The sequence below is a fragment of the Trachypithecus francoisi genome, unplaced genomic scaffold (genome assembly GCF_009764315.1).
Source record: "Trachypithecus francoisi isolate TF-2019V2 unplaced genomic scaffold, Tfra_2.0 Lachesis_group14, whole genome shotgun sequence".
Lineage (NCBI taxonomy): Eukaryota > Metazoa > Chordata > Mammalia > Primates > Cercopithecidae > Trachypithecus > Trachypithecus francoisi.
In genome coordinates this window covers 42431497-42452246 of record NW_022681459.1, presented here as the reverse complement: position 1 = coordinate 42452246, position 20750 = coordinate 42431497, and the positions used below count along the sequence as shown (strand labels likewise).

Here is a 20750-nt window from a genome sequence, read left to right as displayed (position 1 = left end):
GCCACTGCACCGTTTTTGCTTTTCTAGAGCATTACTAGAGAAGTTTTCCAAGTGTTCATTGTTATCCTGAGTGGGTGAGGGTGGCTAAGTGGGAAGTTAAGGGGTTGAGATAGGGGAGAATAGACTAGAAGAACCCTGTGCCCTAGAGAGTCTGCAGAAGTCTCCATGGCTGCACAATGGCAGGGAGCCATGGCTCCAGGGAAAGGCAGGCCGAGAACAGGACTTGAGTTGCCTTTTAGGGAAGCAGCCTTACCAGCAATTCCAGTTTGAAAAATTACTTTGCCAGCACAGATCAAGACTTGGCTCCTTCTGTCTGGAACAGTATGAGGAGGACATCTTTGGGGTTCTTCCCTGCATCTCCCCAGTCACTGCCTAGCCCATCATTTAAGGGAGGCAGTGGAGATTCTATGCCCCATTTGCTGGGGTAGGTCCCGGAGGCCTCAGAGGAAGCCTGGCCTCACAGTTGGATAGGGCTGGTTAAATACTAGCAACAAAGCAGACTACTACATGTGCAAGGAACAGAAAGTCTATGCACCCCATTTTCAGGGGAGAGAGAGGTCAGGCTGGGTTTTGGTGCAACCTTTCTGATTATCTTTCTGCCAGAATCTTCCCCAATGAGCTCTTCCCCACATGCACCGCATGTGGTGATGCTGGGCAGAGGCAAAGCGATAAAGATGGCGGGAAACCTGCTGCTGCTTCCGGGGATCGGACCCCAGAGAAACAAGCCGACAGGAGGCTTCTGTGCTGCTTCTGCCACTGACGCAGGGTGGACGTCATAGCTAAAGCAGGTGAGGCTGCTCTGCTTGAGCACTGGGGTGGTCCTGGGCAGGAGTCACGCTGGAAATCAACAGGACACCCTGGTGACTGTCGGCTGCCTTGTTTCAGCGGCAGAAGGGTCTCTGTCCCTCTCTGAGGCCAAGTTTCTATGAGGACTCTTGGAACCATCTCTTCTCTGCTTACGTGGCTTCTCCCTTTTCTCTCCCAAAGTTTTAACGCCCAATCCATTCTCTCTTGTCATTTGCAATTAAAAAGACAAGATTGACCGGCCCGGTGGCTCACACCTGTAATCCCAGCACTTAGGGAGGCCGAGACAGGCAGATCACTTGAGGTCAGGAGTTCAAGACCAGCCTAGCCAACATGGTGAAACCCCGTCTCTACTAAAACTACAAAAAAATTAGCTGGGTGTGGTGGTGGGCACCTGTAGTCCCAGCTACTTGGGAGGCTGAGGCAGGAGAATCACTTGAACCTGGGAGGCGGACGTTGCAGTCAGATGAGATTGCACCACTGCACTCCAGCCTGGGCAACAGAGAGGGACTCCGTCTCAAAAAAAAAAAGGTAGCAGCAGCAGAGGCATGGGGTTTCATGGGGTTTCAGTGAGTCGCCCTGGGTCATGTGGCTGATAAGTGGTAGAGTTGGGTGTGGTAGGGGCAGCCCAACAACCTGTTCAAAGAGCTTGAGGCATGTTCCTCCCCTGCTGTCACCACCCGTCCTTCTCCCTGGTGCTGCAGAGCATCCTACAGTTTGTGTGCACTGCCTCCCCGCCTCCCCACACTCCCTCCTCATCTCACTCTGCCTGGCTCATGTCTCCATCATCCCCTCTCATGGCTCCTCACGAGGCTGCCCCTGACCTCCATCTTCCCCAGGGCAGTAGGGAATCCCCCCATGTCGCCTCCCCTGGCCTCTCGCATGGCTTGACACAGAGCAGCACCCTCTCTCAAAGTGCTTCTTCTCCAGGCCTTCCAGGCCCACAGCCGGCCCATATGTTCCTCTCGCAATGGCTACAGCCTCCGCCTCCTGTGGTGCCTCCTCCTCCTGTTCTCTAATTGTCCTGAGTCTTTCCATCACTTCTTTCTCCACACTCTGGTCCTAGGCTCCTCTACCCCAGGGCTTTAAGAACCACACACATGCTAATGACTCTCACCTTTGACCTTCTGCTGATCTTCCAGCCGAGCTTCAGATTCATATGCACTCCCAGGCTATGTGCTGTCTTGGCGCCCAACAGGTCTCAAACTTGACATGTCTAAAACAGAAGACTTGCCTGTAGTCCCAACTACTTGGGAGGCTGGGGCAGGAGACTCGCTTGAACCCAGGAGGTGGAAGTTGCAGGGAGCCGAGATCACGCCACTGTACTGCACCCTGGGTGACAGAGTCAGACTCTGTCTCAATAAATAAATAAAACAGAAGACTTGCTTCCCTCCCACTCCAAATCCATTTATTCCCTAGTCTCCTCCATCTTACTAAGTGAAAGCACTCTACCCTGTTGCTCAGGACAAAAACCTCACCCTGAACTCTTTGTTTTTCCTTAACATCTCACAATGAATCTATTAGTAAGTCCTCTCCTTTTTTATTTTTTTGCCGAGATGGAGTCTCACTCTCTTACCCAGGCTGGAGTGCAGTGGTGTGATCTCGGCTCACTGCAAGCTTCGCCTCCCGGGTTCACACCATTCTCCTGCCTCAGCCTCCCGGCTAGCTGGGACTACAGGTGCCCGCCACCATGCCCGGCTAATTTTTTGTATTTTGTTTAGTAGAGACGGGGTTTCACCACGTTAGCCAGAATGGTCACGATCTCCTGACCTCGTGATCCGCCTGCCTTGGCCTCCCAAAGTGCTGGGATTACAGGTGGGAGCCACCGTGCCCAGCCAGTCCTCTCCATTTTTTTAACATTCAAAAGGCATTTCCCAGTGGACAACTACTAACTACCTCTACTTCCTCCACCCAGATCTAGGGCACCCTCCTCTCTTCCATGGACCAAAGCCCCTACCTAGTCTTCCTATCACCATTCTTGGCCCCTTCTAGCCCATTCTGTACAAAGCAGCCGAAGAGTGCTTTAGCCCTTTCTAAAGTACATGCCACATCACAGCACTCTTCCCCTTAAAAAACCCAACAGAATCCAAACCCCTTCCGGTGGCCTGCAGTGACAGAGCTGGCCCTGCCGGCGTTTGCGGCTCTTTTCCCTCCTCTCCCTTGGTTGCTCTGGCACTGTCCTATGGGCCTTCTTTTTGTCCCCTGAACACACCAAGCTCTTTTCTGACTCTGAGCCCTTCCACTCAATGGTCCCTCTTCTCGGAACACTCTTCCCTGCTACACAGCAGCCCCCTCACCTTTCAAGCTGCAACTCTGACACCTGCTCAGACAGGCCTGCCCTAACCTTGTGAGCTAAACGAGCCTCACATCACTCTCTAGCTGCAGTTTTGTTCTGCTTTGTTTTTGAGACAGGGTCTCACTCTATCACCCAGGCTAGACTGCAGTGGTGTGATCATAGCTCATGACAGCCTCAAACTCCAAGCCTCAAGTGATCCTCCCTCCTGGACCTCCCAAAGGTCTGGGATTACAGGTGTGAGCCCCTATGCCTGGCCTCTATGTGCATTTTGTGTTCAGTGTATACTTATGAGTACATAAATTATCTGGCTAGTCGTCATTTCTGTTGGCTGTCTCCAGCCACCCCCGAAGCCTTTCATCTCCAGCTCCCAGAGCTGGGGACTTGTCTTGTTTACTGCCATATTCCCAATGCTGAGAGCTCATGTGGCATGCAGCAGGCACTGGCTATGGGTGGAGGTCTCCACCTCTGCTCCAGCTCCTGTCCCACATGGTGAGTAGCCTTCAGAAAAGGAAGTCCCAGAAAAGTGGAGGCTGGGGCTTTGTTCGGCCTTTCCCTGCCCCTAGGCTTGTGTTCGGCCCGTGGCCGTGTGCCCCTTCCCGGCTTTGCCCCTGATTTGGTCAGTGTGGGTGAGCCATAGCTGGTTTGGTGCTGAGTGGGCAGGGCGGGGCCCACATGTCTGTGAGACACAGGCCATAGTTCAGATTGATGGCATCAAGTCTTCATGACTTCAGCTGCACTTAGTTAAACATGGACCAGCCCACTGGAACCTTGTGGGCAGTAGTCTGATTTCTGCTCTCATTTCTGCTCTCTTCCGAGCTTCAATTAAGGGAGCAACAAAAGATCTCTATCATGAGCCATGTGTGGTGATCTCATCTGCTAAGACAAATATTTTTTTTCTGGTTATATTTATAGAACACTCTCTTGTTTCCTTGAACAACCCTAGCTGGCATTATCTTGTTTACCTTCTCTTCATCTAGATTTGCATTTGTAGGGGGGCAGCTTTTATCTGCTGCTTGTAGCTGTGTGGGATTTCCAGTTCCTCTGTTTTTCTTCTTTTAGCTTTCATCTGTGAGCTCTTTTAAAATCAAGTAGTTAACTTACAGTTACAAGGCAGTAATTAATATTATAAGAAAATAGACAACACTGGCTCCCGCTAAGCACTCCGTGGTAATTTTTCTTAGCAGTGTCTTGCGGCCTTGCAGGGGAGGATGGAACTTGGTATTCCTTTCCCCTTTCTGCCAGTCATGTGCTTTCTGATGCCAGGCCTCCCTCCAGCCCTGCCATCCCAGGGAAACTAGTCCAGACCGTCCCCACAGATCTCCGGACTGACCCCTGACTACCTTTGGGGGCATCTGACCCTGCCTACCGTCCCACAGTGACTCACAGTGAAACTAAGATGCACAGTTGGGGTAGGAACCTGCTGGCCCAGCAAGAGAATCTCTTCTTCGGGGGCCCATTAAACTAGGCTGTGTCAGGTGAGGAGAATGGGGATCCTGCACGCCGAGGAGAGACCATCGGTGGGCTGAATCTGGGAATGGAACCGTCTCCTGCAGTCTGGGAATGGCTGTGGGCTCAAGGAGGAAGGCGAGTAGAGACCGTCGGTGGGCTGAATCTGCTCCTGCAGTCTGGGAATGGCTGTGGGCTCAGAAGGCGTAGAGAGGCAGCAGCCAAGCAAGGCAGCGCTGTGCCGGCTGTGTCTTTGGTGCCCCTCAACTTCTTTTTTCTTTTTTAGACAGGGTCTCGCTCTGTCACCCAGGCTAGAGTGCAGTGGTATGATAATAGCTCACTGTGGCCCTGAATTCCCAGGCTAAGATTCTCTCACCTCAGCCTCCTGAGGAGCTGGGGCTACAGGTGTGGGTCATCATGCGTGGCTACTTTTTAAAACTTTTTTGTAGAAACAGGGTCTTGCTTTGTTGCCCAGGCTGGTCTTGAACTCCTGGCCTCAAGTGATCCTCCTGCCTTGGCCTTTCAAAGTGCTGGGATTACAAGCATGAACCACCTCTCCCAGCCTAGGTTCACTTTTGCAAAAGATGGTTATGGGTGCTTCACGGATCCAGGTAGAGACAAAGTGCCTATGGGGTGCATATGTGGAGAAAGAGCAAGAGCTTTTTGTCGCCTAGATGCTCTGTTTGTGCTTCCCCCTGGGCAGAAGCAGCAGCCTTGAGCCCCACAGTGCCCGCCTTGCTCTGGGGACACACAGTGTAGTTGCGTGTGCCTGAGACACACTCAAATGAGCATCACGAGCAAGGCTCAAGGCCCATGACGTCATCCTCCCACTGTTCTTGGCTTTAACCAGAAACTTACTGGTGACTCATGTCCAGTTTTGGCTTTAAAGGTAAAAGAGACTGGGAGCAATTGGATACAGTCCATATAAGAACAAATAAAATGAATACTTGGAAAATACGTCCTATGCAGAATGCAATTAGGACTACTTAAATTAGACTACAGCAAGCAGATGGAAGAGGTTATTTATATGAGGAATAGTGATAAACTCTTTTTATGCCTTTTTGGATGTAGATGGGATAGAAATGATATTCATGCTTTATTTATTTCTCTCTACTGAGAACCAGATAAAAGAAACTGGGCTTGATTTGCAACCGCAGAGATGTAGGGTGGATATAAGGCATTATTTCCATGTGTTGTTAGACACTGGTCTTTTGGGGTGCTTGTTTTTGTTTCTTTTTCTAAAAAATGTGAAAAAGCAAGGCACTTCAAGGATAGCTTTGCTGCAGTGAAGCTAGTTAATATTTTCTAAGTACCTGAGAACCAGGACCTTGGTAGAATCCCACAGAAGCCAGAAAATACATATTCCCTGTTTTCTGAAAGGTTCTGATATTAGGATTAGCTATTCTGATTCTTTTTATTCCTAAAGGTTAAATGCAGTGGGGCAGAGCAAGTGGAAGGAAGATGTTGAGTGCGTGTCCTGGCTCTGACATTCACTAACTCTCTGACCTTAGGTGAACATAGGCGCCTCATTTACAATGTGGTAATGATGATAGCTTTCCTTCTTAACTCACAGGTCATTAAGTATGTTAAACAGCATCACAAATATGACAGCAGGCTACAAACTGTTGGGTGCTATACAAAGACAGAAACTATTCTTAATTTGGATAAACCATCCTTGATCAAATGTGTTTCCAGCTGAAAGTCTTGATGGAACTTGATTCCCAGGTTGGAATTTCAAAACCTGTGCAGTCCACCCATTCAAACAACCTCCTGTCCACCCACCCACTCGACTCTCAGAGAATGTCTATCTGTGGTAGGCAGTGTAACAGGCATGGCGATGCCACGATGAATCTCACACAGTGCCTGGCTGTGTGGGAAGGCAGATGACAGTCTGGTCAGGGTGGAGAGAGAAGGAAACAGGTCATTACAGTGCAGAGCAGCGAGCCCTCTGATTTGGCCAGGCATAGGTGCTACGAGACCTCACCTGAGGGCCCCAAATCCAGCCTGGTGAGGACAGAGGGAGACTCCTTGGAAGTGCTGGCCAACCCAGTCTTGAGTGATAGAAGTTAGCCAAGTGAGGCCGGGCGCGGTGGCTCAAGCCTGTAATCCCAGCAGTTTGGGAGGCCAAGGCGGGCGGATCACGAGGTCAGGAGATCGAGACCATCCTGGCTAAATGGTGAAATCCCGTCTCTACTTAAAAATACAAAAAACTAGCCAGGCGAGTTGGCGGGCGCCTGCAGTCCCAGCTACTCGGGAGGCTGAGGCAGGAGAATGGCGTAAACCTGGGAGGCGGAGCTTGCAGTGAGCTGACATCCGGCCACTGCACTCCAGCCTGGGTGACAGAGCGAGACTCCGTCTCAAAAAAAAAAAAAAAAAAGAAGTTAGCCAAGTGAAGAAGGAATGGGTTGGGGAGGACCCTAGCACCCAAAAGCAAAATGAAAGCTCAGTGCACTGCAAGACCTGCTGGTAGTTAAAGCTTACACGTTGCCCATGCAAGAGGACAGCTGAGAAGGGAGGCATGTCAACCAGGAGCCGCCCCACACCCAGCTTGTCTGCCTTGTTAGGGAGTTTGGACTTTATCTTGAGGTCAATAGAGAGCCTCTGAAAGGTTTTTAATAGGGATTAAGATTGGATTGAGCCGGGCGCGGTGGCTCAAGCCTGTAATCCCAGCACTTTGGGAGGCCGAGACGGGCGGATCACGAGGTCAGGAGATCGAGACCATCCTGGCTAACACAGTGAAACCCCGTCTCTACTAAAAAATACAAAAAACTAGCCGGGCGAGGTGACGGGCACCTGTAGTCCCAGCTACTCGGGAGGCTGAGGCAGGAGAATGGCGTGAACCCAGGAGGCAGAGCTTGCAGTGAGCCGAGATCTGGCCACTGCACTCCAGCCTGGGCGACAGAGCGAGACTCCGTCTCAAAAAAAAAAAAAAAAAAAAAAAAAAAAGATTGGATTGAAACGTCAGAGATGTCACTCCTTATGCGAAGTTGAGGATGAACTGGAGTGGGCAGGACTCTGGCCAGGAAGACCAGTGAGACGACTGTTGCAGCAATTTCGGGCGGAATGGAGGTGGCCTGACTAGGAGAGGGTAGATTGGTCAAAAGTTTTAGGGATACAACCAGACAGAAACATTGTTACAGAAGGAATAAAAGGAGTGAGAAAGTTGGAAAGATAGGACATTGAGGTCAGAGAGTGGAAGATAAAATAGTTCCTGATGATGGCTGGGACCAGGGTGTAGCCTTCAGAATGGGAGCTGAACATGAGTGGAGATGAAAGTCATGTGGCGTGAGGTCAAGGATGTGGGAGGTTTCTCCCAGGACTTTAAAAAATGTGGTAGAGGCCCGGTGCGGTGGCTCACGCCTGTAATCCCAGCACTTTGGGAGGCCGAGATGGGCGGATCACGAGGTCAGGCGATCGAGACCATCCTGGCTAACACAGTGAAACCCTGTCTCTACTAAAAAATACAAAAAATTAGCCCGGTGTCGTGGCAGGCGCCTGTAGTCCCAGCTGCTCGGGAGGCTGACGCAGGAGAATGACGTGAACCTGGGAGGCGGAGCTTGCAGTGAGCTAAGATCGCACCACTGCACTCCAGCCCTGGAGATGGAGCGAGACTCCGTCTCAAAAAAAAAAAAAAAAAAAAAGGAGTACAATACACATAACATAAAATTAACCATCTTAACCATTTTTAAGTGTATTAAGTACATTGTATGAAGAACATTAAGTGTGTTAAGTGGCATTAAGTACGTTCACATGGTTGTACCACCATCACCACCACCCAGCCACAGAACTCTTTCCATCTTGCAAAACAGAAACTCTGTACTCATTAAACAACAACTCCTCATCCCTCCCCCTCTACCTTGGCCAGCCCATGGCAACCACCATTCTCCAGATTTTTGGCAGCCACTATTCTCCGGATTTCTGTCTCTATAAATTTGACCATTCTAAGAACCTCATAAAAGTAGAACCATACAATATTTGTCCTTTTGTGACTTGCTTATTTCACTTAACACAAATGTCTGCAAGGTTCAACCGTTTTGTAGCATATATCAGAATTTCCTTCCTTTGTAAGGCTGAATGACATTCCATTGTATATACTCCTTTCTCTTTTAGACTTTTGATTATGGCCCACAACAAGAAATGTAATTTACACCGTGACCTGTTAGACATGAAGGTATTATGTCATGGAAATAACCTATTATTAGCATATGTTTTATATCATATATATAATTAAAATAAATATTTTACCCCCAAACCACCTTTCTACATGTGAAGTACTCTAATATTTTCTTTCTACTCTGTTTCTTTAGAAAAAGATTGCTGACCACAATCCTCAAAATCAATTTCATGACTCATTAATGGGTTGTGATTCCGAGTTTGTAAATGACTGGTCTGTTTGGACATTGAAGTTACCCAGGATGATGGCAAGACTTGGATTAGAGTGGTGCCAAAGTTTTTAATGAATATGGACGAGCAAAGAAAGACACAGCTCCATGCATTTTTCCTCGTGAATGGCCTGTGATTTCAGCACAATCTATTAGGTAAAGGTCCAGACTATCAGTTTACTTCTGGTGTAAACAGGATAATTCACGGATTTGCTGTTTTTTCCCCAGTGGTCTCCAGCTGGCATGGGTCTTTAATTTATTCACTGCCAGTGACCATTCCCCTCCCTTTTTTCTATCCTAGGGAAGAACTAAGTAAACTGCCCTTCCTCACATTCCCCAGCCCCACAGTCTGATCTGGCAAAGGGGCAGGGATGCGGGAACCTCAGCAGCAGGTGACTGTGGCCTCCAGACTCTGCCATGCTTCCAAAAGTTCCAGCCATCTCACGGTTGCAAGAATCTCCCAGAGGGAGAGGCCATGTCCAAAGCGACGGTGGGTGGGGTTCGGCCTCCCAGGCTAAGGCTGGGGATGTCCCTTGCCTTGCCCAGAGGAGAGAGCAGGGTGGGAGGCACTGAGGGCAAGGGTCAGGGCTCCCACAGAGCTAGTGTGTGGGAGGAGAACGGGGGCACCTGGTGGTCCTGCCCGTCTAAGAAAGTCAAAGGGTTTCTCCGTTGTCTCCCTGAGTCATTACACCCCCAGCTATTTTTGTTAAACATTAACACAAAGTGTCAGGAGAGCTTCATCATTTTTAATGAGCTAATCTCTGTGGCATCCCCATAGAATGAGGTCAGAACAATCACCATCTCAGTAGCAAGGAAAAAAATAGGCAGAGGTGGGAAGGGAAATTGAAGGGAAATCCATATTTCATCAGGCATTTACTGACACCCATTCTGCACTGCACTGATGTTGCAATGTATGATGCAAACAAGAGAGTCTCTGCCTTTTTTTTTGAGACAAGGTCTCACTGTGTTGCCCAGGCTGGAGTGGTGTGGAGTAGTTCAATAATAGGTTCAGCCTCCATCTCCTGGGCTCAAGTGATCCTCCCACCTCAGTCTCTTGAGTAGCTAGGACTACAGGTGCCCACTACCATGCCCAACTAATTTTTGTATTCTTCTTGGTAGAGACAGAGTTCTGCCATGTTTCCCAGGCTGGTCTTGAACTCCTGGGCTCAAGTGTCCTAACTGCCTTGGCCTCTGAAAGTGCTGGGATTACAGGCATGAGCCACCATGCCCGGCGGGTCTCTGCTTTTTGAATGTTGACCTTAGATGTGGGGTAGGGATGATCAGACCAAGTATTCTGAATTAAGGACTTGGAATTTGCAAAGTCCAGTGATGAGAAAGAACTTGACTTATTTTATTTATTTATTTATTTAGAGACAGAGGTTCACCTTGTTGCCCAGGCTGGACTGCAATGGCGCGATCTCGGCTGACTGCAACCTCTGCCTCCCAGGTTGAAGCAATTCTCCTGCCTCAGCCTTCCAAGTAGCTGGGATTACAGACGTCCACCACCATGTCCGGCTAATTGTTGTATTTTCAGTAGAGACGGGTTTCACCATATTGTCCAGGCTGGTCTCAAACTCCTGACCTGCTAATCCACTCGCCTTGGCCTCCCAAAATGCTGGGATTACGGGCGTGAGCCACCTCGCCTGGCTGACTTGTTTAGAAAAGTGGGACTGAGGTTAATATCAGGAGTCCAGAGTTCAAGAGTGGACAGTCAGGAAGGACTGATCTTGTCAAGATTTTGATGTGGCTGGATGATTTGATCAACAGATTACAGAGAGCCCTAGAGCATTGCAATGCTTAGGCTGGGCATTTCAGTGCCAATACCTCACTATAAAACACACTGAGCTAGACAGTCAATGACACAAGAGCTTAAGGATTTTATAAAACATGACTACATACGGCACTTCATATTAGTCAATGTTCTTTCACAGCAATGATTGCATTTTATTCTTGTAACCCAGCAAGGTCAGTATAGTGGGCATTTCCTTATACTAGTACCTCTGTTCTACACCACCCCACACCCTTTTCCTTGATAAAGATTCTGGGGATTGGAGAGGAAGTAACTTGTTCTGCACTAACTGGAAAAAGAAGCTAGACATTCTGACCCAGCCTAGGGCTCTCTCCACTACTCCAGGTGCCTCTTTAGCTCGAGTCTCCCTCCAACCCTGCTTTTTCTGCACAGCCCAGTGAGTTCTGCTTGCTAAAAGAATCTGGCCCAGCCAGGAAAAAGGACACATATGTTGTCTTCACATATGTTGGTCTTCAGAGGCAGCGCTTGTGTGCCACCAACATAAATCTGATAGGCACTGAGATCTCGGTCTTCCCTTTTATTCTGGGAAGGGAAGAGTGGAGCTTAGGCCAGACCGTCCCTGCCACCGGCCAACTCACTGAATCGGTTCCTTGGGGAGGAGCACTGGGAGATGGAGTGATGTGTCATAGCTGAGTTGATGTCACATTTCTGGGTTAGGATCTGGCCCTGCCATTTACTAGCTGGTAGTGTCAGGCAAATTTCTTAACTTTTCTGAGCTTCAGTCTAATGGCAGTAGCCAGGATTACTGTTAAGAGTAAGCCTGGACCGTAAGCTTCATTCCCGGAATAGCTAGTATTACAAATGGTGAGCTATTAGCCCCAGGGAGCTCGGAAGTCTCTGCAGTTTTATCCGGAGGTCCCGGTGTTGCCCGCTCTGTGGATGGGTCAGGCTCTGTGGAGATTCCCCACTTCACCCACCGCATCCTGAACACTGGAGGCTGTTGTTCTGGGATCCAAAGCTTCTCCACGGTTGCCTCAGGGCATCCTGACCCAGTGAATCGCCTCCTTTAGAAGCAGTACTTTCCCATCCTCCCAGACTAGCTAATTTACTGCTGATGAAAATAGCCTTCATGGAACTTGGGTCCCAGGAAGGCCACAGCTGGCTTAGAGCACAGAATTCCAGGGTAGAAAGGGCTTCCAGGGGTCTCACACTCACTCCCAACTCTGACTCCAAGGAGACAATCCCCACAGTGGAAATCTGTGAAAACACTGAGTAAAACACTGACAGTTCCTGCTGACATCTGGCTGAAGTTTTCTTCCAGCTGTACGTTCCCAACCTGCCTGAACGAGGCCTCTAGGCAGCGTCCCATCACATCTCCCCTCTGCTTTCCTAGCTGATGTTGATATTCTCAACCTCTATTTTGCTTGCACAAGTCCCATTTTTCAAACTCAAGGTGCTTCTTGCCTCCAGACCCTCTCTGAGGTTTTGTGTTCCCTCCCCCATTCAGGTGGGGGCTGGAGTGGGATGTGAGCAGGGGCTGATGCGCCGTTGGAAAGGCTGCAGCCCAGGTTCTCCTGACTCAGGAAGAGAAGGGGGAAAAGGAAGTCCTTATCCAAGGACACAGCACACTCTCTTTGGTAATCCAGAAAGACACTTTTGTTTTCTTAGTCACAGAGTGCCCAAGGGGAGCCTCAGAGTAAAGGGTGGCAGAAGTGGGAATAAGGACTGGGTTGGGGGAGGCCAAGGGAGGGCTTAGAGTATGGGTGCAGGAGTCAACACCTCAGGACGCGGATGTGCTTGGTAAGAGAGGTGACTGGCCTGGAAAGTTGAGATCACGGCCTTACTTCTTTATTTTACCTCGCTAGTGGAGACCTGGTTACTCACGAGGCCATGGCATCCTGATCATTCATTCAAGAAATATTCACTGCCTAGCTAGGTTAGGAGTTAGAAATAAAATGCACAGCAAAGCCCTGCAGGAGTTAATAGTTTTGGTGTGGGATTTGCTTCCGTAAGCAGATGATGAGCCGGCTGCAATGCAGGTAAGTACAGGGTGCCACAGGAAGACAGACGAGGAGCTAGTCACCCACCTGACAGAGGAGAGGAGAGATTCAGGAAAATCTTCCCAGAAGGGGTAATAATTGAGCTGAACTATGGAGGGTTAAAAGGGCTCAGCCTGTCAGGAAGCAAGGAAGGGCTTCCAAGAAGGAGTCATTTGCTTCAAGTCCCAGGCTGAGAGAGGAAAGAGTGGGCCAGGACAGTGGCAGAGTGGGCTTTATGACTGCAGCTGTGGGTATGAGGAGGAGACTGGGAGTGAGAAATGAGGCCAGGAAGGCAGGCAGGGGCTGGGTCCTGAGGGACATGGGCAAGCTGCTTCCAGGAGATGGATGAAATGAGCTTGTGCTCCTTGAAGGAGTCTTCCTGGCTGTGCCCACCAACAGGCAGGCAGTGGTGGCTTCCCTCGGTCAAAGCTGCGTCATCCCTCAGAGCTGAGGCTTGCTAAGCTGAAGTCATGCTGGTGCAGGCAGAGGCAGAGGTTCTTAGCCAGCATGATGGGGCACAGCTATGTAATTCTTGGGTGGTTTGGGGGATGGAGGATTCTTTCCAGACACTCTGACGCTATCACACCAAAGTCAGGCCTTTCTTCACTTGACAATGGGCACCTGTAGGATGGATGGGGCATAGCAGCCGTGTCTGCAGCTGTATGCCAGTTGCATTTGGTGAAGGGAGCAGAGGGCAACACTGCTGTAAATGCAATAGCTCTGGAAAGGAGGCAGGGTGAGAGGCAGAAGAGGTGATGTCATTGGCATGTCTGTCCTGGCTCCTAAATACTGTAGCTCGCTTTACAATCTGCTGGATCTTGCATGTCCAAGGAAGTATGCAGCCTCGATGTGATGGTCCGAGAGAATCTTTTATTGCTACTTCCTATTATTGAGAATTGAAAATGGATCTGACTGGGCAGAGAACGCACCAATCCCATCACATCATCCCTGCCACACATACAACAGTCTGCTGCTCCCTCTTCATGCAAAGTCCTTCTTCTGTTTGGCTGCTGGGGGTTGAGAGAAGCAGCAGCATGGCAGGGACTGTCATTTGCTTTGGACTGATTCGGCTCTGACCTATTGGAGTGGGACCATGGTCTCCCCAAAATCAGACAGAAAGAGAGCAGTGAGGATGAGACCCCTTGGTGGGGAGCTTAATGTGGACTAGCAGCTGGCCTGCATGTCCAGAAACTGGATGGCTCCAAGCCTACTGTCTTCCTCATGGGCAGGGTCTTCTTTAGACCTCCAGAGCTGCAGTCTTGGTGCCTTGTACTGTCCTGAGTTCCACAGACCGGCGAGACCATGATACATGCCACACTGCACCAGAGTGATCACAGCTATGGACAATTCTACTAAAACTACTTGCAGGCTGGGCACAGTGGCTCATGCCTGTGATCCCAGCACTTTGGGAGGCTGAGGCAGGTGGATCATGAGGTCAGGAGGTTGAGAGCATGGTGAAACCCCGTCTACTAAAAATACAAAAAAAAATTAGCTGGGCATGGTGGCGAGCGCCTGTAGTCCCAGCTACTCAGGAGGCTGAGGCAGGAGAATGGTGTGAACCCGGCAGGCGGAGCTTGCAGTGACCCGAGATAGCGCCACTGCACTCCAGCCTGGGTGACAGAGTGAGACTGCATCTCAACAAAACAAAACAAAACAAAACAAAACAAAACAAAAACAAAAACAATGACTTGCAATGCAGCCTCCTGTACAATCCTTTTCTCCCTTTTTCTGCCCTTCTTTCCAATCTTTCACTTCCCTCTCACATTTTGCTAGGCACAAGGATGACCTAAATTAAGTGCTTCTTCCCTTACCTACTCCTTTAACCCCTCTTTTCCATTCTCCCTCTCAGCTCTCTCTCATCCCATTCTTCTCGTCCCCATTCCTCTTCCTGTTCTGCAGCCAGCTCTGCCGGGTCAGGGGTCAAGGGAGTGACTAAAGTGCCGTGTGTCCTTGTTGGCGGGTTTGACACTTCATTCCCCAAATGCTAACTGGTACCTCTGCCATCGCGCGGTGCCACCAGTTGCCTTGCCCTGTGGTTTACGTTATGCATTGGGGGCACCTTTCACGTACAACACAGAGTCCACGGTGCCACTGGAGTTGTGCAGCTCAGCCACCTTAGTTTCAGTGTGGCACTCACAAGCCTCCAAAGCAACAAATCTCTTAGGGGAAAACGGTGCCCTCTTGGTGGAGACCAGGTTCTCAGATGGACATCAAAGTCTGTGAAAAATGGCTCTATGTACCCAAGTCTCCCTGTTACTGTTAACCTGAGGCTCAGAGCCTTCTGACTCAAAAATCTTCTGAATTAGGCTGGGTGCAGTGGCTCATACCTGTAATCCCAGCACTTTGGGAAGCCAAGGCAGGCCAAGCCCAGGAGTTTGAGACCAGCCTGGCCAACACAGTGAAACCCTATTTCTACTAAAAATACAAAAATTAGCCAGGTGTGGTGGTGTATGCCTGTAATCCCAACTACTTGGGAGGCTGAGGCACGAGAATTGCTTGAACCTGGGAGGTGGAGGTTGCAGTGAGCCAAGACGGTGCCACTGCACTCCAGCCTGGGTAATAGAGTGGGACCTTGTCTCAAAAAACAAACAAACAACAAACAAACATCTTCCTGATCCTCCCGCTCCAGCCTCGCCATCCACTGCTTCCCAAGTGACCACATCTCTGGACACGTGGATGGTCTGAACAGGCCATGTGCTAGCCTAGCTCCACACCCAGCTTCTGAGGGTCTTGTTGACAGCAGCACCTTGTCTCTAGATCAGAATCTGTCCTCCTGTCCATCCCTGCTCAGAAACACCCTCGCACCATTCTCCAGACTCTCTTCGAGTCTACTCCCCTCACTGGGGACAGTTCAGTGGTTTCCACTACAACTAGAAAGAAATCCCTCCCGATCCTTATGAGGCCCTGTGTGCTTTGACCCCAGCCTGGCTCTCCCACCTCCTGCTCCTGCCCTTGTCCACTCCCCTCCCACCACCCTGGCCTTCTGCTCGCACGCTCACCGCCCTCACACCCCTCTCAAGGCCCTGCACTTGCTGCTGTTACTTCTGCTTGCAGAACTCTTCCCCCAGACATCAGGGGCTGCCAGGAGGTGAAATCCATAAGGGCAGAAGCCTTTTCTTTTGGCATAGTCACCATTGCATTCCAAGTGGCTTAGAACAGTGCCTGCCTAGCACATGGTGGGCGATGGCTAAATAAACACTGAATGAAAGGTGTAGGAACACACTGCCCTAAGTTGTCTGTCTCTTTCTTCCTTGCTCCATCTTTCCTTTTCCATCCTCAAGGGGAAGCCTCCTGAGGGCAGAGATCTGCTCGGTGTCAGACATCCCCCTCAGCACCCAGCCTAGTGCCTCCAGCAAAGGGGCTTCTGTCAATGTTTGTTGACAGAATGGAAACAGAGCTAGTGGGAATAGTTCTTTCATGCCTTTCCCACCAGGCGGGCTCAGCAGCCTCCCAGGCAGACAAAGAGTAACCCTTGTCCTCCCAGGCTGCTGGTCCTTTGGTTCGGCAAGCCTGCCAGCAGCCCCAGCCTCAGGGACATCCGCTCCTTTTGCAGCAGAGCAGATCTTCCCCTGGGTTTCCTTCCCACCATCACTTTCTGAGCTGCTCAGAGTCAGAAAAAGGGTATCTGGCCTCCTGGAACTACAACGCCCCATCATCACACATCTAATCCTAGGAGAAAGCAGACTTCTGCTCAACTGACTGCTGAATTTAAAAAGTGAGATCTTCTAGAAAGATGTATTAAAAGATCATGACTTTGGCTGCTATATTTCAAAGACCAGGCAGGCGTTTAGGTGACAGAGTTAAATATTCCAAACTTACCTCATCCTCCCTCTCTCTGTCTCTCAAGGGTAAACATTCCGTTCCTCTTCCAAAACCCAGTGCTTCTCCATATTTGGGAATCTGGAATGGGCACTAGGGGCACAGCCCTGTCTCCTCTCGGTGTCTGCTGGGAGCTGTAGTCCCCAGTGAATGTCGGCTGCTTTTCTCCGGCCAGCAAGCAGTCTGTCCTTTCTCAGGAGGGCATCTGAAAGCAGGAAAACTGTACACAGTGAGATGCGACGGTCCTATTAGGAGGCTTGCCTTCTATTTTCAGCTCTCCATGAGCTGGTTTTGAGCAAGGCCTCGCTCCTTTCACAGCTCAGTCTCCCAACCTGTAAAATGGGCATAATTATCTCTCTCTTTTCCTTGCTACCCGATTGTTTGTTGGGTGGGGTAATTAGGCAACACCCATTCAGTGCTTTGAGTTCATTCCAGAAAGGAGTGCTTTATAAATAACACTTGTTATCTCTAGAGGGGAAAATATTAATTTTGATCGCCTAGATGCCTCCATAAACCAACGCTTTGTCTATACGTCAAAAAGATGCTGTGTAATTCCATGTAAGTGCCTTCCACTAGCCCTGGGTTTAAATGGTTTCCCTGCATCTCATTCTATTTTGCATCATCTCTAGTTTCATATCCTCAAGAATAAATAGTCTCCCTCCTTCCTCTCTGAAAAAATAAAAAAAAGAATGAGACAGACCAACTCTGCCCTATGCCAAACGCACAAGAAAATGGCGAAGAAGAAACCATCTAGACCAGACCTGAGCTCCGTGAACTTTATCTCCTTCTTCCCAACTAGCGCATGAGAGCTCAGTCTCTATGCAAGAGGCTGACCTTTGTTCCCATAGAAAAAGGAACATGGATTTCATTGCGGCAGGAAGGATTTTTGAAAGACCTTAGTAAGAACTCCCCTTTCTGGAGACTTGAGAGAAGAGTTTTGACACCCAGCACCTTTTCTTTGAGGAGAGAGTCTGGTACAGTGCAGTGGAAACAGCAGCAGAGGTGAAATCACACTGGTTAGGATCCCAGCTCTGAGACTCAGGCAAACACGTAACCTCTCTGGCCTTAGCTTCTTCATCTATAAAATTGAGATGATAATATATGTTAGAGTTTTTTGTAAAGTGCTGCACAAAGATCAGCTGTTGTAAGAGGCAGTATGGTGCCGTGGTGAATAACAAGGAATTTTAAAGTCAGAAACACCTGGATTAGAATTCCACCTGGATTAGCTGTGGAACTGTGATCAAACTACTCAGCCTGTCTAAGCTGTAGTTCTATTACGTTTAACATGGGGATAATGAGCATTAAATGAAACAATGCATCAACGCATGTAATGGAACTAGCCCAGAGCCCGGCACATACGAATTTCTCAATAAATATCGTTATGACTATTATCATTGTCATTGCAATCATTTTTACATATCTTATGCTTGACCATCTCACTTCATGATAATCAAATCAAATAATGTGAAAGTGCTTAAGTTGTAAAGTACTACACAAACGTGAAGGGTGATGAGAATTAACCATACAGAGAAGGGAGATGGGCACCCCAGAGTTCTCCTTGCAGCTTCAGGACTCTATGGGATCAAGAATGTACATACACTTGCTGTTTAGCTACGGAGAACTGTAAACAGCTAAGTCATTATTAGTAACAGCAGGATTATTTGATTTCTTGTTTTAGGTAGTAACTCCAATATCCAATTGAAGAATAAAAAGGACTCCCCTGATGTGCCATGAGTAAGTCAGGGTGCAGAGTGGCATAACTGAGTGTAGCTACACATGTACACCGTGTGTGCTTGTGGAAGGATGTGCAGCAAAGTGCTAAAAGTTGTTATTAGGAATGGTGGGATTTCAGATGATTCGCATTCTCTTTGTACTTTTGTGTCTTTGAATTATTTTTACTTTAGGTATGTATCATTTACGCAAAAACAAAAGACAAAAGACAGTGGATACTGAACAACCAGATTCCCGTTTGTAAAACCTTGGATCCATAGATTTATTTAATCTCACAGGTTTTCTCAGGTATGGAAAATGGAGTTTCTGAAAACCAGGAGCAACTGGTGAAAATCATAATGACAAACGCCTGTGACAGGAAGTCAGAGGGGAAGGAGTCCCTGCAACATGGCCCTTGGAAGGGAAGAAGAGACGCCTTTTCATCTCTGTTTATTTCATAGGCTGTAATAACATGGTGGTTTCAGTCGTAGGCTGTGTACACATGAGTTTCCTTGTTTGCTATGGTAACATGTGATTCCTGTTTTTCCACCTCTGCTTTTCTGATCCCTTAGACTCTGGCTGTCAGAGAGGAGAACTGTGAACTCACCTACTCATTCATGCTGCCCAGGTAATCACCTCTGTCATGAGGGATTAGGGGAAAGGTGTGTGGAGTCTACCTGTAATATATTTCCACTGTCCCGCTACATTTCAAAACCAGACGCACAAAGAACAAACAAGCTTCCCAGCAGGACATAAAATAGAAGGGATGGTGACTGCATCCCTTGCCATTCGGGATCCTCTTCTTCCCAGAGAACTCCCCGCAGGCAGGTCTGTACCTGCTTAGAGGCAGCCTGTCTGTTGAGCGGCCCATCCTCAGTGAGGGAGGATAAGAGGCTGGGGCTGGGGGGATGGGCAGAATCTTTGCTGTTGCCACAAACCACTGAGAGTGTCCCCAGAAAACTGAATGTATCTGGACTTTGCCATCAGAGCCCGTGTTAGTGTGACACAGGAACAAGGTAGGCTGCCACACCTGGCCTGGCACGCTGTGAAGCTGCACAACTCTGGGGCACCACCCCCCACACATGGGCGATATGATTGGCACCTCCAAGAGTTGTGCCCTGTGAATCCCAGGAAGGGTCAATTTTTTTTTGCTTTCTTTCTCTTTTTTTTATTTTTTGAAACGGAGTCTTGCTCTGCTGCCCAGGCTGGAGTGCAAGGGCGTGATCTCAGCTCACTGCAACCTCCGCCTCCCGGGTTCAAGTGATTCTCCTGCCTCAGCCTCCCGAGTAGCTGGGATTATAGGCACCCACCACCATGCTCAGCTAATTTTTTTTTTTTTTTTTTTTTTTTTGAGACGGAGTCTCGCTCTGTCGCCCAGGCTGGAGTGCAGTGGCCGGATCTCAGCTCACTGCAAGCTCCGCCTCCCGGGTTTACGCCATTCTCTCGCCTCAGCCTCCCGAGTAGCTGGGACTACAGGCGCCCGCCATCTCGCCCGGCTAATTTTTTTTGTATTTTTTTAGTAGAGACGGGGTTTCACCGTGTTAGCCAGGATGGTCTCGATCTCCTGACCTCGTGATCCGCCCGTCTCGGCCTCCCAAAGTGCTGGGATTACAGGCTTGAGCCACCGCGCCCGGCCTGCTCAGCTAATTTTTATATTTTTAGTAGAGACAGGGTTTCACCAGGTTGGCCAAGCTGTTCTCGAACTCCTGACCTCAGGTGATCAACCCACTTCAGCCTGCCAAAGTGTTGGGATTACAGGCATGAGCCACCGCACCCAGCCGGAAGGGTCATTTTTCCTGAACATACTAACTTGCAGAGAAAGGTCTTTACAAAACCAAGTAGACTGGAGCTTGGCTGAGTAGCCCTTAGCTTTTGAAGTGAACTGAAATGTCTTTGGTTAAAAAGATACACGGACACCTGTTTTCCTCACTTCACCAGCTTTTAAGTGTTGCATCTGGTGTCCTTCTTACTCTGCTTCGGAAACAGATGCTGAGTGGGGCCTCAGTTTCTCCTTGACTGTAGTATAAGGCTCCTTTCAACTCTAAAATTCTGTGGTTCAGAGTGACCGAGTTTATTAGATTATTTCCTAGGAGATAAGGAAAAGAACTCTAGTTGCAAATTGCTCATAGACAAAAAGTCAGGCTGGGCAGATCAGTATCTGGAGACACCTGCCAGTGTCTCTCTTTTTGCAGGGCTGGGCCAGGGCATGGACCTTCTCAGCTTCCAACCTTTTCACATAGTGCTCACCAGCAAGAGTGCCTGAAAGTCAAGGCCATATGACACTGAACAGCACAGGGGAGGTGGGGCTCCTCTGCAGCATTACCTGCGGTTATTTCACACCAAGCTAGATGGCACTGGGATCCTAGAATGAGTGGGACCCTGTCGCTGCCCAAGGAGGACACAGTACAACAGGGGAATGACACAAATAACTATAAGGAACTATGGAAACCTGGAAGGACCCACAGGTGAGGCATCAAAAAAGCAGAGCACGATTGGGAAAGAGT

General features: G+C 49.1%; 1 long non-coding RNA gene across 1 annotated transcript; it reads left to right on the top strand.

Moving 5' to 3' along the window:
• The first annotated feature begins 4488 nt into the window (after positions 1 to 4488).
• LOC117096068 lies at positions 4489 to 9392 on the top strand. The gene is made up of 3 exons (XR_004442332.1): positions 4489 to 4575; positions 8854 to 9084; positions 9230 to 9392. It is a non-coding gene; the product is annotated as an uncharacterized LOC117096068 (long non-coding RNA).
• Positions 9393 to 20750: the final 11358 nt, after the last annotated feature.